A 14231-nucleotide genomic window follows, 5' to 3' on the forward strand; every position below is an offset into this window, starting at 1 on the left:
CTTTTGTTTTTGTACAAATATAAGGATTATACGTACTTAGCTCAGTGTAGACTTAAACTTTTATGAAAGGTGTCTTAAGTTTGGCATTACTTATTTTGAGACCTGTCTTGAATGTGACTTAACTTGCATACAATTGTATACATAATTGTACATAATTTACCTTTAGACAGATGCTTCAGTGTTGCCAATATGCTTTGATATTTACCAATCACTGACATCATCTATCTCTCTTGGAACAACAGTATATTCTAGAATCATTTTACATTTTTCTTTATCTGGCTTTGAATCACACATTTCCTTAAAGATCCCTGGTTCTTGCAAATGAAAAGCTGTTTTAGAAACTAGGACTGGGATATTATGTGTAGTCACCGCTGCTGGGAAGAAACTGCCAGACTCTGACTGACAGATCTTTGAGATGTGTGTGTGTGTGTGTGTGTGTGTGTGTGTGTGTGTGTGTGTGTGTGTGTAAACACATATGCTTATTCTCACATATTTTATGTCTTTATTCCTCATCAATTTACATTGAAAAATACAATTCACTTTAATATCCATTGATGTACAACACCACATAGTTCATTGTAGGTTATTTTTTTTTTCTTTTCACACTTTATTCCTCAGGTAGAGAGAAACACTGACTGCCACAATCCCCGGTATCCTTCCTTAATGAATCAGTAATCATATAAGCAAATTTTTACTGTGGCCACTCTTACTTCAATACAAACTTTTCCTTATCTTGCTAAAGACTCTGAATATCTATAAGTGTTGCCTACTATGGTGACTTCCACAGGTAATGCTTTTATCTCTCCCGAATGCCCTTACCATCTCCCCTAGTCACCTAAATATTTAATACTCAATAGCTTAAAAATTCCATTGTGCCACTTGGCTGCTATCCACTCTCTGATTTGATCTACATAATTACTCTTCATAGTGCTTGAGATAGTATCTGTGCCCATTCATATTTTATCCTCTTCCCTTTGCCATTTAGACTATAAATCATCGTTTGTTCTTCAATGCAGGCTACTAATCAACTGTCAATACGTTATACATGTCATATACATTATACAGTGCCCATGTCTGTAATCCCACATAGTTCAATGTTTAAAACACATGGATTTATCATTTGTACCTCTCATTTGAGATGTAAGTTCACACTTCTAATCTAACCAACTGATGAATGCCTAGAAGTGTGAATAATGTACAAATATATCTTTAGCTTCCCCAAATTTCTTATCACAAATGTTTTCACAAAATAAAATGCAAATGCTTTCTGAAATCTAGTTTGTTGGAACCTTACAGATCTTCTAGGCTTCAGCCAAAGAAAGTACAAAGATCATAATCATGAAAAAAAAAAACCCTTCCAGGAGGAAAATATACTAGGTCTGAGGAAGCAGGAAGCAATACGAAATGAATTTGGAGACTGGGGCAAAAGAAACACTGAATGAGGCCATATACATCATAAAAAAGTGTAAACTTTGTATTTTAACTCTGAAGACAGGCAGCTTTGGAACAATGATGTTACCAGTTTCCATATTTCTTCAGATTATTGTAGATCTTCCAATAGTGACAGAGCACAAGATAAGTATAGGGGCAAGAGAGGAAAGTGGGTGAGCATGGAAGATATTGCCTATTGCCCTAGGTGAGCAATGATGGCCTGCACTTCAGGTAGGTAAGAAGTAGAAGGCTTCAGGCTAGATGGTGATTCTACAGTCTTTCCAAGTTGATAAACCACATGTGGGAACTTTGACTTAGTGACATGTTAAGGACAAAGTCAAGGGTTTTTGTCTCAGTAATTTGTCTCAGAGAGAGGAAACACTAAAGAGAAAACGATAGATAAATGTAAAACAGTCAGCAGATGTGATGGTATGTGCTTTTATCGCCAGAAACTTTGGAGGCTGAGGCAGGAGGATTGTCAGTTAAAGGCCAACTTAGCTAACTAAGTAAGACCCTATTTCAAAACAGTGTTTTTCAACCTTCCTAATACAGACCTTTATACAGTTCCTCGTGTTGTGGTAACCCACCAATGCCCAAAGTATTTTCATTGTTACTTCATAACTGTAATTTTTGTTGTTGTTATAAACCATAAATATCAATATCTGTGCTTTCCAATGGTCTCAGATAACCCATATGAAAGGGTTGTTTGACCCCCAAAGGAGTCATGACCCACTGGTTGAGAACCACTGTACTAAAAGGAAGTTTGAAAAAGTAAAATGCATAGTGTGTTTGTTAACTTTGATGTAAATGATATGTATAACAGAGACACAGTCGAAAATAGTTATGAGTCTGAGATGTGGTGAGCAGTCGAATCTGGAAGGATAAATTTACTATCCATAAGTATCTTCACTTTAATATAATGAAATCACAGTAAAATAAAACTCATGAACAATGAGCACAGATAGAGAACTGTGTTCCAGAAATGCTCTTTAGAGACGTTTACCTCTAGCCCGAGGAATAGTGTTCTTTCCAGGGACAGTCTCTGATGGGAGGAAATGGTTTGAGATCTGGGGTCCTGTTCCAATGGAAGCAAAGGTGAAAGAGTGATACCACAGTGGCAGCACCTGAAATGAGAAAAAGCCAGACTGAGTGCTGCTTTGGTGCTCTGTCAACCGATAAAGTCCCCTGCATGGGAAATGAAATGGCCAGCGACAGTGAATTATCCCAACAGATGGTACAACTGAGGAAACAGATAACTCAGAAAAAGTTTAAAGGATTCAGACAGTTATTCTGTGCCATCTGGTCCCTCTAGATCAGACCTTCAACTGGCCAAATAAAGGAAGGAATTCTCTTGCCCTTCCTGAAAGTCAATAAAGTGCTGTGTACATATTTTTGATACTTCTGCTAATATTTGCTTTGATTGTATTTCAAAATTAGACTGAGACCATGCCAAATACTATCCTCCTAACAAATTGTCTTTGGAATAGGATCTTTGCATTTTATGGGGGACATGGCTCATAGCTATTATAACATTAATTAAAATCTATTCAGCTTTGCACTGCTATTACTTACCTGCACTTTTAACTTCCCATTTTTTTTTACATAGTCAGACAGTCCTATGGCAACCTAATTCCATTTATGTGTGTTTGCTCAGTTGTCCCTTTCCTATCTACATTTGTTTGTTACACAAATGCAACTACATATCTATGCACTTTTGAGTGCTTTTAGATAGGCTTACTAGAGAGTTGTAACAACCACCACAGGCAATGACCTCTTTCAACAGGAAGAAGTCAGATCAGGCCTCACCCAAATTCCCTAACAGCAGTCAGGGTCACATCTTCAGAGAGATAGCTGCTGATGTCAACAAATAGAACCCAGCAGGCAATTTAGGGATGGGAGATCTTGATCACTGTCCTTGGCCACAAACCAGAAGTTTTCTTGAACCTCTACTTGGTGGATATGAGAAATATTATAAGAATTTGTGCATTTGGTCCCTCATCTGGTTCCTCAATGATTTTATGGTCTTAACTCCTGAGAAGCCAATGTTGCTGGGATCAGAAGCCTTGTATACATCTGAGGATGGATCACCACCTCCTGTTTTCCTGATCCCACTAAAAAGGAAGTACCTTCTTCAGATTTAGATTTCTATATGGAATGTTTATGATATCTGGGCTTTGTTGAGGTTCATTAGTCAAAGAAAATTCCTTGGGGTCAAAAGAATAGGATCTAAACTTTATCCCTCACCCAGAGTGATGAGTTCACAGTCTAAACTACTAAAAATAGAACTAATTTTAAGAGTTAATCCTCTTGAACATGTAGATCAGTTGGCCAGGAGTTAATCCACAAGAAATAATCTCCCACAGACAAATTAAGAACTGATTAGCCCCTGAATGAAACAGGTACTCATCCTTTGCCAAAGCCCCCCTCTCAGGACAGAGGCTCCCAGAGCTACAAAGCACTTGTCACAAAGCACTTTGGACCTGTGCACTTTCTTCTGTTATTCAGAAAAGCATAATTTTCTTTCTTTCTTTTTTTCTTTCATCTCTTTTTTCTTTCATATCAGGGTCAAAGCATAGGCATGTACTCTGGGCTCCTCACTCTTGCTTCAAAGATCTTCTCGTATACAATGTGTCCACAGTGTGGCTGTTTGTCCACAGTGTGGCTGTTTATCCACAGTGTGGCTGTTTGTCCACAGTGTGGCTGTTTGTCCACAGTGTGGCTGCTTGCCCACAGTGTGGATGGTTGTCCATACCGTGGCTGCGTGGAAATCTCAATCAAAGAGCCGAATTTCTTGACTGCTAAGTCAAGGTTGTAGCTGTCTCTCTTCTTTTCTTTCCCACCCCTTTTTGTCAGCTGCTGAGATTTACCCACTTGACACACATAAACATAATTCAAATGAACTCTTGAAAATTACTGGATGGTGAATGGCTTGGTTTCAAAAAGCTTAATGATTCATAAAACTGAATCAAACATAATTGTTTTGCACAGATGACCTATCTTCAAAACAACTGAACAAATAAACAAACAATCAAACAAATAAACAAACACAACACTAGAACTTGAAGAATAGACCAAAAATAATGGTATCTTCTCAACACAATATCAGAGAAATGCACTTTAGTTTAAAAAGCTACAATACTAAAAGATAAATTTGGTTTCTAATGTTATTGTAACTTGTTTTAATGTAATTTGTTTTTTTTTTTTTTTAATGTTTTTATCTCAAGACACTATTTTTCTACTTAAGAGTAGCCCAGGTGAAGTTATTTGTACCATAGATTATTGGTGTATCTATATTTGAAAACAGTAAGGAGTAAATATAATACAATGCAAACACTGAGAGAAGTATTTCCTGAGCTATCACACACTGGAAAGTACGTTGACAATGAAGCCAATGAGGAATTTTTCTCCTCATTGGAGGTGAAGTTACAATAGCTTGTAATGGACTGAATTGTTTACTATAAATTTGCATGCTGAAGCTGCTGAATCAATGTGAAATGTGATAATACTTAGAGCTCTGTCCTTGAAGAGGTACTTAAGGTTAAATTAAGTCATAATGGTAAGATACTCATCTGTTCAGAGTGGCTTCCATGGAAGGATATCCCCACACAGGAAAGGATTAAAAGCCATAGTGATAGCCATGTAAGAGCCACAGAAAAAGTTATCAGATTTTTTCTTGTTTCTAGAACTATAAAACTATGAATTGTTATTTAAGCTAAACTAACATTTTTGAAGCAATGCCAGCCAACTAATGCAAAATGAATTGCCACCTACTTTGCAAAGCCTAAAGCTATAGAGACTATATCTATATGCAAACATGTAATTTATGTAATGCATGTGTAGTGTGTGTATGTATATGTGTGTATGTATTATATATAAACATATATAATGTGTGTATTAGGGCATACTGACAAAAATAATCATTAAGTATTATTTAAAGTAGGACCAAAATAATGCTAAAATTTTCAGCACAGTCATAAATATGTTTATCTCTACATAAGGAAATATTATAACATTAATGGGAAAATAGAAGTTGAAATGTATGAATTTTAGAAATACAATATTGACTTTAAAATGTACATCACAGTATTTAAAATATGGCGGTAGGTCTATAAGACTAAGACCGACCACCCATATAATAAAATAATTCATGCTGCTCATGTGACCAAGAATACTCTCCTCTTTGCTGTTAGAATTGGCTTAGGAATGTCATGGAACACTGAGGCAAGCTCTGTGGACTTCACTCTAGTTCTTAACTTTGGAGAAGTTTATTTAGTTCTCATGTTTCAAAATTATATACTTTTCCAGAATTAAATATTATAAAAGATTATTTTTAAAAATCTTTACATAGCTAATATTGCTGGTAAGCCTTAATTCTGGAGATAAAAATCTTTGCTTCTAAAGACTATTTACATCCATGTATAAACCTCTGTGGACCATTTGACTATGAAATTTTTTTCATATGAGGAATTTAGTATTATAATGAAACATCTTACTTTTAACATGTATCATCTTTACTTAAAGTGGTACTATTCTTTTGGCTGTCTGGAAGCTTTGAAAACATCAGAGAGGTACAATTTCTGTTACCAAGGTAATATAGGGGAGAAAAAAAGGAGTGTGGGAGATGAACTTGAAATGTGGACAAATATATACAGAACAAACATGCAGCACAGTTAATGCCTGACCTTAGATAATTCAGACATACAATTAGCAAGTTTATTAAGTGCCATCCACCAGCAAAGGAATACGATGAAAACAGGGGACTATTTTCATATCTTTAGAAATAAGTTTTAGTATGCTATTTTAGATCATTTGTGCTTTTTATTTGTTTGCTTTTGGTTTGGTGACTGCAACCTATGAAGTTTACATTTCTTTAATTAATTAAGCAACCTTTGTTTCTTTCCTGGGACCACCAAAGATAAGAACAACAGCCTACAGAAGTATCTCTGTTTCAGTACTATAGCTGTTCTACCTATCACCTGATTTTATCAGGGCCCTTGATTTTGGTAAAGAACTGTAGGGTCATGGAGATAACATATGAAAATGACTTGTCTTATGAGAGAACATGGAAGGGGTTAATCTACCACTCGGCATTTGCAGCCTCCTGAGATAAAAGTCCTGAGATCCCTAAGCACACATAGTAACAATGAGCTAAAAATGGAAAAAAAAAATCATGCTGTTGTTGTGTTTGCTTCCCTCCAAGGAGCTCTCTGGTAAACACTTCCACCTCCAAGGGAATTGAAAGCAAACCCTCCTAGGATAACTCAGACACCCATCTTTTTCAAAAAGCTGAGGTATCTGTACACATGAGCTGATCATGTGTTCCTACCTGATTGGTAACTTTCTTGTTCTCAATTCACTGAATTATTTTTTTCTTAGAGATGTTCTTCAGATTTCTACCAGAAATTGCCTCTTGGGTACATCTGTCCTTGGTATTCAGGAAGCTGAAAAAAATAAGGTGTTAAGTGAAATATTAATGATCTGTATCTATAGATTTCATTTTCTTATCATTTTAGGTAAGCATCTTCAATATCTTCTAAAATAAAAGAAATGCTATATTTTATAAATTTGAACTACTCTACAATAAAGCCACAGATTACATTTTGAGACTTTAAGCCAAGCAAAGTGTTTCTAGACAACTCAGTATCCCTTGTGATTTAGGAAACAACAATATGAGCACAAAGGTTTAAGTTTTCTAATTAGTTTTAAATTTTATTTTACTTACTTCGCTTCTACACTGGATTTCCATGTAGCATTCTTCATTTACAATTTCTGAAATTAGTTTTGATAAGTTTAACTATTCATAAAATATGCATAAGAACCCATTTGGAGGCCATTTCACAGACACCTTTTATGTCTTTTCAAGCTTTGTCACACACAAAGTATGTGTATGTGTGTGCATGTGTGTAGATTTTTTTTAAAAAGGTGGTGGAGAATAAGTCCATTAACTATTAGTGACCAAGGCTGATGAATATTACAGTAAGATGAAACAAATGAAACACTGTCTTGAGGTCAATACTGCAAACTAATAATAGCAACTTCCTGATGCGTAATGGAACATGCTTCTTAAATTATAGTCACACCTGTTAGGCACCACCTGCCTCCAAGAGTAGAAAACAAGTGACATTATCTCTACTTTGTTCTACCCATAGGTCATTCCCATTAAAAAAAGAAATGTAGTTTTTGTTGTTGTTTTTGTAAATTTATGTTAGTTTTGATTTGTGGTTCATATGATCTACAAAATAATGACATATATTATATCATCCCTTTGCAATACTGCCATTTATTGTCCTGTAGGAAGCACAGCACAATTAGGTCAAAAGGAGTTTGGGTTTTCTTGGTTTGAATTCCCAGCAGCTGAATCTGAGATAAAGCATCAAATGTGAATACTCTCTATGGAGTAGGTTATTCCACTAAAGAGTAGGCTAGGAAATTGGAGAAAGGATCTGGAAGAAAGCAAATAGAGTTATGAAACTGAATGAGTTACTGGATGAGTAGGTAACTGTTAGTCCTTCACAGGAGTTCTGAGAGTCTTTAGAATATGACTCAGTGTTATTCCAATAAATGGGAAGAAAGCTGACAGGAATATATCTCCAGTCACCTCTGCAATTGGTTTAAATCTACACTAGAAACATTAATTGTCAAGCTTTCTAGCCTTCCTTCAATTATGAATATCATTATGATGCAATGAGAATGTTTTGAAAGGTCACATGCTATAAGATGTTCATAAGACACCAACAGCATCAAAATGTTTTGTGACTGGCTCTCAAGCCAGAAGGATAATCTTACACCCTTTGAGAAATATTTAAATATTGATGTATCATTAAACATTTTCTCTATTGAATCAAGTGTAAAATCCTAATATGTTAATATTTTATAAAGTCACAAGTATCTTTGATATAATCATCATGAAGAGATTGAAACAAGATTTTAAATGGACCATCTACTCATATTCAATATATATTAACTAACCCCCTGCCACATGTGCCCATTACTTAGTTACATAGCATTATTATAGTAAGTATTTTAATTTCATGTATTGAAGACCCAATTTAAATCAATAATTGCAGAACAAATTATTGTGGAGTGAACAAGGGCAGGTAGATTTTAATTCATAAAATTGTTATAAATCTATAAAATATAAGGAATGCTAACAGATTCTTTTATACATGCAGTCTTACTAAGAGTGTGAAGTAGGAAGGAGTAATGAGTTTCTGAAGCCAAGAGAATTCTCTTGGCATATATATATATATATATATATATATATATATATATATATATTCTCTTATTCTCATATATATATGAGAATATATATAAGAGAATATATATAATATATTATATATTATTAATATATATTATTAATATATATATATATATATATATATATATATATATATATATATGATAGCAGGATAAATAATAAGATGGTACAGGACAGAAAAGAAGGTTATACATACAAGGTCTAACGAGTGTTCAGAATGGTGTGAAAAAAGGAGAAGCATGCGAAGACAACAAAGGATGAGGAATGGTTTATGCCTGTGTGGTAAAGGCATTGAGGTTTAGTTCTCAAGAATATGATCGCCCATTGACTGGTGTTTAACTGAAACCATTAAGTTACACTAGATAAAATTTGGTTTATGTATTAATACTACTGTACATTACTTGTGTGCAATTTAGTAATGTTACTGTTACTCTGAAAATTAATTTTGTAGTTTGTTTTAAAAATGTGATTGCCATCTTGGATATAGAAAAAGTAGCTGATGACATATTAATAAAAGTCAAACGAGGTCAAATTAGAAATAAAATTATAAGTGACAATTTCTTACATTCCTTCCACCTCTCTCCCCCTTCCTTTCTTTTTTGGGCTCTCCTCCCTTCCTCCCTCCTTTTTGTCTTCCCTCACTCTCTCCTTCCTTCTCTTTCTTTCTTTCATTCTTTCTCTTTCCTTCCTTGCTTCCTTCCTTCCTTCCTTCCTTCCTTCCTTCCTTCCTTCCTTCCTTCCTTCCTTCCTTCCTTCCTTTCTGCCTTCTTTATTTCCTTCCTTCCTTATTTCTTTCTTTTCTTTCTCCTTTCCTCCCTTCTTCCCTCCCTCCCTCTCTTTATTTTTTCTTTTCTTTCTCCACTCTCTTTGGATAGGGGCTGTTGTAGTGCAGGCTGGTCTCACAATTTTTTAGGTAGTCAGGGATAACTATAGCTCCTTTTAACTTCTCAAGTGTTGGGGTTACAAGTATGAAGTACTACACCTAAGTTTATGTGGTTCTTGCTGGACACTCTTAATGAATAAGCTGAATCCCTAGGCATTCCTTCTTTTCAAGACTTCATGAGTTCTTTGTATATATTGTATATTAGTCCTCTATCGGATGTAGGATTGGTAATGATCTTTGCCCAATCTGTTGGTTGCTGTTTTGTCCTATTGACAGTGTCCTTTGCCTTACAGAAGCATTGCAATTTTATGAGGTCTCATTTGTCAAGTTTTGATCTTAGAGCATAAGTTATTTGTGTTCTCTTCAGGAACTTTCCCCCTGTGCCTAGGTATTCGAGGGTCTTCCTCACCTTCTCATCTATTAGTTTCAGTGTATCTGGTTTTATGTGAAAGTCTTTTATCCACTTGGACTTGAGCTTTGTACAAGGAGATAAGAATTTCATTCTTTTACATGCTGACCTCCAGTTGAGCCAGCACTATTTGTTGAAAATGCTGTCCTTTTCCCACTGGATGGTTGTAGCTCCTTTGTCAAAGATCAGGTGACCATAGGTGTGTGGGTTCATTTCTGGAGCTTCAATTCTATTCCACTGATCTTCTGCCTGTCTCTTTACCAATACCATGCAGTTTTTATCACTATTGCTCTGTAGTATAGTTTGAGGTCAGGGATGGTGATTCCCCCAGAACTTCTTTTATTGTTGAGAATAGTTCTCACTCTCCTGGGTTTTTTGTTATCCCAAATGAATTTACAAATTGCTCTTTCTATCTCTATGAAGAATTGATTTGGAATTCTGATGGGGATTGCATTGAATCTGTAGATTGCTTTTGGCAAGATGGCCATTTTTTGCTATGTTAATCCTGCCATCCATGAGCATGGGAGATCTTTCCATCTTCTGAGATCTTCTTCGATTTCTTTCTTCAGAGATTTGAAGTTCTTGTCATACGGATCTTTCACTTGCTTGGTTAGATTCACTCCAAGATATTTTATATTATTTGTGACTATTGTGAAGGGTGTCATTTCCCTAATTTCTTTCTCAGCCTGTTTATCTTTTGAGTAGAGGAAGGCTACTGATTTGTTTGAGTTGATTTTATATCCAGCCACTTTGCTGAAGTTGTCTATCAGGTTTAGGAGTTCTCTGGTGGAAGTTTTAGGGTCACTTAAGTGTACTATCATATCATCTGCAAATAGTGAAATTTTGACTTCTTTTTCTATTTGTATCCCTTTTACTTCCTTTTGTTGTCTAATTGCTCTGGCTAGGACTTCCAGTATTATATTAAATAGGTAAGGTGAGAGTGGGCAGCCTTGTCTAGTCCCTGATCTTAGTGGAATTGCTTCAAGTTTTTCTCCATTTAGTTTGATGTTGGCTACTGGCTTGCTGTATATTGCTTTTACTATGTTTAGGTATGGGCCTTGAATTCCTGATCTTTCCAAGACTTTTACCATGAAGAGATGTTGAATTTTGTCAAATGCTATCTCTGTATCTAGTGAGATGATCATGTGTTTTTTTTCTTTGAGTTTGTTTATATAGTGGATTACATTGATGGATTTCCGAATATTGAACCATCCCTGCATTCCTGGGATAAAGCCTACTTGATCATGATGGACCAGGCAACCAAATAACCCTATTAAAAATGGGGTACAGAGCTAAACAAAAAATTTTCAACTGAGGAAACTCAAATGGCCGAGAAGCACCTTAAGAAATGCTTAGCATCCTTAGTCATCAGGGAAATGCAAATCAAAACAACCCTGAGATACCACCTCACACCAGTCAGAATGGGTAAGATCAAAAATTCAGGTGATAGTAGATATTTGCAAGGATGTGAAGAAAGAGGAACACTCCTCCATTATTGGTGGGATCGCAAGATGGTGCAACCAATCTGGAAATCAGTCTGGTGGTTCCTCATAAAATTGGACATAGCATTACCTGAGGACCCAGCTATACCACTCCTGGGCATATACCCAGAAGATGCTCCAACATGTAATAAGGACACATGTTCCACTATGATCATAGCAACCTTATTTATAATAGCCAGAAGCTGGAAAGAACCCATATGTCCTTCAACAAAGAATGGATATAAAAATGTGGTACATTTACACAATGGAGTATTACTCAACTATTAAAAATAATGAATTCAAGAAATTCTTAGGTAAATAGATGGAACTAGAAAATATCATCCTGAGTGAGGTAATCCAATCACAAAAGAACACACATGGTATTTATTCACTGATAAGTGGATATTAGCCCAAAAGCTTTAAATAGACAAAATTCAGCTCACAGACTACATGAAGCTCCTGAAGAAAGAAGACTAAGTGTGGATGCCTCGGTCCTACTTTGAAGGAGTAACAAAATACTCAAGGGAGCAAATATGAAGACAAAGTGTGGGGGCAATAACTGAAGGAGGGGCCATCTGGAGATCATTCCACCTGAGTATCCATTTTATGTGTAGTCATCGAAGGTAGATGCTGATGTGGATGTCAGGAAGTGCATGCTGACAAGAGCCTGATATAGCTGTCTCCTTAGAGGTCTGCCAGAGTCTGACATAGTCAGAGGCAGATGCTCACAGCTAACCATTGATCTGATCAAGGGGTTCCCAATGGAGGAGTTGGAGAGAAAACTGAAGGAGCTGAAAGGGTTTTTGGCCCCATGAGGAGAGCAACAATACCAACCAACCAGAGCTCCCAGGGTCTAAACCACCAGCCTGGGAGCACATAGGGAGGGACCCATGACTCCTTCTGTATATGTAGGGGAGGATGGCCTTGTCGGGCTTTGGAGGTAGAGGAGATCCTTGGTCCCATGAAGGCCGAACACTGAGTGGGGGAGAATTCAGGGATGGGGATGTTGTAGTGGAGGCGTAAATGGGGACACATCCTCATAGAAGCATGAGGAGGGGGGATGGGATAGGAGGTTCCTGGGTGGTGGGAGGAATGGGGTAAGGGGATAAAATCTGAAATGCAAATAAAATATCCAAAAAAGAAAAGACTTCAAATACATTCTGCCAACACTTATGGCTTATGTAGTTTCTGATTTGAGATCTGTTGTCAATTGAATTGATAAAATGTGTAACTTCTATCTTCTTTCTAAGTCTTTCCTTTTGTGCATTTCCCATGAGAATTTTAACAGTTATGTCCATTTGCACAGCTATCATGTGCTTGGGACTCATGTTAGTTCTTGGGTCTCTATTTTATTTCTTTTGGCAAATTGAACGAACGTGTTGTCTACTATTTCCTAAACCTTTTTGTGTCTTACTTGCTCCTTTTTTACACTAAAAGTCTAATGATACAAATTTTAGCACTTTTTATATTGTTCCATGGGCCTCTGTGATTATGAGATCCTTGGTCTATTTTTCTCTTCAGTATTCAGTTGTGGTAAATTCTGTTCTTTTGTTCTCAAATATGACAAATTGGTTATGTCATAACTACTTTACACTTGATGTTCAATGAGTATTTAAATTGTTGTTATTGTGATTTTATTTTTATCTTGTCTGCTGGGCTTTATTTTTGATAACTTTATTTTTGTTTACATGTTCTTTTCTCATGTATTTTAAGAAATACATACCCATATTAAACATTTATCAGATTTGTTGTTTAGAATCTGAATTGTAAACTAAACAGCTGTTTTTAAACGCCTGGTTTACTTGGCCATCTTTACACTGTTCAGGTATACAGGACATCCTGGTTTGGAGCATGATGAATGATTTTCAAGTGTATTTTGAATTAAGTTTTGAGTATTGTAAGATCCTACATTCTGCTTTATCTTCTCATTATATTTTTAGCAAGAAGTTACTCTATATTGAGTGAGGGTTGAATGGGAAAATATATACAGATTTCCATTGTGTCCTACAGAAATCAACCTAAAAAATTTGGTCAATGAGTCACATTAACTGTCTACATAGAAGAGACGTTGAGCTCATCTTTTGTCCTTGCCAGCACCTCTTTGAGTGGAGTGGTACCATACATAAACTTGGGTTTTGTCCAAATGGAGCAACAGTTAAGATTCTTAATAGGATTCCTGACAGAGAAGGGAGATGTGAAGTATCAGGTATGTCTTTTCACAGTGTTTTATTACATTTGGAGTCTTCCTGTAGACACAAGACCTCACAGCACAGAGATATAACTCAGAACATCTTGCTTTTGATGTGAAGTAGAAATGATGCTAAGCTTCTTGTTGGACTCTATGCTGCATGTGTTGTGCCCAGCTTACATGGCCACATTCAACTTTGTTTTTAGTGTCCTGGATGACAAAGGGAAGATTTGCTAAGCAGAGGACCTCACTATAGTAATCCTTCTGAAGAGTTGACTTTGGCTAGTGCTTAGGTAGGAGAGAAGTGATCTGGGTTACAAAATCAATTACTTACTTAATGTGACTGAAATAGAAGCATGAATAATGGCTAACTTTTTACTTTAATATTTTTTGGAAGCGTAAGAACATTGACAAGTTACAGCTGTTAATAAGCCCCTGCTATACACTTTGGCTATGAGAAATATATTTTTCTTAACCTTTTCTTTTGTGTGTGGTCAACAGGTAGGAAATGCCTATACAAACCTTTCTGGAATATAAAGGAGACAATAAGAAACTATGAATCATATAATATTATATACCTC

General features: G+C 36.0%; 1 protein-coding gene across 3 annotated transcripts in view; it reads right to left on the bottom strand.

Moving 5' to 3' along the window:
• The window catches only part of Pkia (cAMP-dependent protein kinase inhibitor alpha), a 77073-nt gene that overhangs the window by 22165 nt on the left and 40677 nt on the right, over nucleotides 1-14231 (bottom strand). For all 3 annotated transcript variants that reach the window (XM_034516720.2, XM_034516721.2, XM_034516722.2), the window contains 2 exons: nucleotides 6758-6872; nucleotides 2435-2555 (listed from right to left, as the gene is read on the bottom strand). The gene's annotated coding sequence lies outside the window, so the exon portion shown is untranslated. The remainder of the gene's footprint in view (nucleotides 1-2434; nucleotides 2556-6757; nucleotides 6873-14231) is intronic.

The sequence above is a fragment of the Arvicanthis niloticus genome, chromosome 13 (genome assembly GCF_011762505.2).
Source record: "Arvicanthis niloticus isolate mArvNil1 chromosome 13, mArvNil1.pat.X, whole genome shotgun sequence".
In the NCBI taxonomy this organism is placed as follows: domain Eukaryota; kingdom Metazoa; phylum Chordata; class Mammalia; order Rodentia; family Muridae; genus Arvicanthis; species Arvicanthis niloticus.